Raw genomic sequence first — 2,921 nt, forward strand, 5'->3', positions numbered from 1 at the left:
TATGTCCCATAAACTATTTTTAACCTAATAAACATTAAAATAATTTCATTTTATCTATAAAATATAATCAATTACAATCTTGAAAAAAAGGCTTGAACCTCCAACCCGGTAAAATGTTCCATTGCCGGGATTTGAACCCGAGTCTCCAACCCGATAATAACGTTCCATTGCCTGGATTTGAACCCTAGTCGCCTTGAGAGTTTATGAAACATTAAATCCAAAATCTGACTAGTTATAGTCTTGAAAGAGAGCTTGAACCAATTTAATACGACTAGTTACAGTCTAGAAAGAGGGCTTGAACCTCAGACGACATGGGTAACGGGCTTGAACCTCGAACCTCATGAGTAACGTTTCGTTCCGTTGCCCGGATTTGAACCCGGGCCGCTTTTAGATTTTATGGAATATCAAATCCAAAATATGATAAGTTATTTTATGGAATATCAAATCCAAAATATGATGAGTTACAACCTCTAAGGAGGATTTGAAAATTCGATTTCATGGGTAACGTTTGGTTGCTGGGATTTGGATATAGAGTTGCTGGATTTGATTTTGAGTTTTGTCTAAGTTATTTTAGAGAATTGCCGTGAAAAAATACAGATGATTGAGCTTCCGTTGAGAATTAATGAAATAATAAATCCAGAATATAATTAGTTACAGTGTTGAAGTAGGGCTTGAACCTCTGAGCTGATGGGGTCGCTCGAGGGTTTACGAAATATTTTGAACCTCTGGCCTGATGAGGTCGCCTTCAGAGTTTATGAAATGCTAAATATGATTAGTTACACTCTTGAAGGAGGGCTTGAACCTATGACCTAACAGGATTTGTACTTGGGTCGCCTCGACAGTTTATGAAATATTAAATCCTAAATATAATTAGTTACCGTCTTGAAGGTGGGCTTGAACACGCGATCTGAAGAGTACCATTCCGTTGCGGGGTTTCGAACCCGAGTCGCGTTGAGATATTATGAAATATTAAATCCAAAAGATAATCAGTTACACTCATGGAAAAGAGTGGTTCCGTTGCCGGGATTTGAACCCGGGTCGCCTGGGTGAAAACCAGGTATCCTAACCGGACTAGACGACAACGGATATATGCTTTTCACTCATGCAAGCAGATCTATATTTATAGGCTGGGAAGTAGACCCTGTTTATTGGCTGGGATAGCAGAGAAAGAGTCATGTTACCTGATCCTCAATAAATAGCTCCTGTTTACGCTATTGGTGGCCCTTCCCCTTATTGCCCCTCCTGAACTTGAATGCCCTTCTCTGTTTCCTGGTAGTTTTTCCGATGCAGTACCTCCAACCACTTGAATGCCCTACTCTGTTTCCTAGTAGTTTTTTCTGAGGCAGTACCTCAATTTTATTTTGTTTGGTCTTCTCCATTTGATTACATATCTAACCCATGGATAGACTTTGAAAGCCTCTTCTACTTTGTTTGTACCATGTTAGGACCTTCCAATATGATTCTATATCATCCTGGTCCCTTTTCCATGTGCATTTAGTGTATTGGACCAAGACTCCCATTAGTGACCTATTTATGGATTTTTACATTTTCCTTAAAAATATTTTTTTTCTCTTAAATATTTTAGAGAAAAGCAAATGGTATATGATATTTTAGAGTGATTTTTTTTAGTTTAGGATTTCAAAGGTTTCTAAGTTCTTTCTCCTAGCTTTTCTAATAATCATTTGAGCCAAAGAAAATTTTAAGGGTTAATTTGTCATATTTTTTTTAAAAAAATGATTTGCCAATTTCTATTTTTCTAAAATTGATTCACCAAGATTTTATAGTATAAAATTATTTTACTTGAAAATTGTAAAATTTTTATACATACTATATAAAATCATTATATATTTGAATATTAAAAAAATTTTAAAAATTGCATTTGCCAAGATTTCTAATAATGAAGTTAACTTTTCATCATTCCCCGAGGAAGTGCTCTGGAGCGAGCATTCAGCCCCTTTCCATTGATATGATGGCAACTCATGTGAAATACCAAACTTGATAAAAAGGATTATGAATAGAAAGAAATAATTGTAAAGAAATAAGAAGAACATAACAAGATCGATAATGGAGTTTATTGAGTGTGGTTACGTCTTTGAGTATGTTTCGGCTGGAGTGGCCTCTTCAATTATGATGCAAAATGACTAATTTATAGGTGAAAAAAAAGTAGGAGAAGGAAGGAGGCAAAAGAAGAAGAATGAGAGGAATTTTTTTGTCCTCTTTTGTTTTTACCTTGCCTTCATTTCCTTTTTCTTTTATTTTTTACTCTTTTCACCATTATTCCTTTCTTTTCTTCTTTGATTTTACTTGTTATTTAATGCATATATTTAATTATTTATTCAATTAACATTTCTTACTCTATAATAATTAGATTTAGAGACAATCATGTTTTAATTAAAATAACAATATTATATTTCCTTGTAAAGTATTTTTGTCAAACAACTAGTGCATAATGGTCTCACTCTGTCATCAAAGGATGATTATTTGCTTGGTGCTTGAACCCCTCTCAGGGCCAAATCACTTCTAGACAAGCATATAATGCAATCATATCATGTTCTCATCAATACAATGTGAATTGGTGGTGCAGGAATACCTACCATTAGCCCATTGCCCCTAAACTTGAATGTTTTATTTGATTGGCATTGGAGATCCAAATTCATACGTGGGACAATTCCTTGTGTAAATGTTATATTGGGCCCTAATGTCTGTTTCCTTTGCACCAATGGATATAAATCAGTTGATCACTTATTTTTTCAGTGTGATTATTATATGGCTCTCTAGAATGTTTTTGTTGGATCTCTCAACATTCAAAACAATGGACCTCAATCTCCACTTGAATCTTGTCTCTTTTGGTAGGAGAAAAAGAAGGGCAAACACAAATCTCTACCCATTTTCATCACCGAGGGCATTTGGAAAGTTTGTAA

At 34.7% G+C, this 2,921-nt stretch overlaps 1 non-coding gene across 1 annotated transcript; it reads right to left on the reverse strand.

Moving 5' to 3' along the window:
• Nucleotides 1-1,012: 1,012 nt before the first annotated feature.
• TRNAE-UUC (transfer RNA glutamic acid (anticodon UUC)) lies at nt 1,013-1,086 on the reverse strand. The gene has a single exon. It is a non-coding gene; the product is annotated as a tRNA-Glu (tRNA).
• Between the last annotated feature and the right edge of the window lie 1,835 nt (nt 1,087-2,921).

This window comes from Pinus tabuliformis, chromosome X, assembly GCF_031772625.1.
Source record: "Pinus tabuliformis cultivar Carrire ecotype Pingquan chromosome X, CPIR1, whole genome shotgun sequence".
Classification (NCBI taxonomy): domain Eukaryota; kingdom Viridiplantae; phylum Streptophyta; class Pinopsida; order Pinales; family Pinaceae; genus Pinus; species Pinus tabuliformis.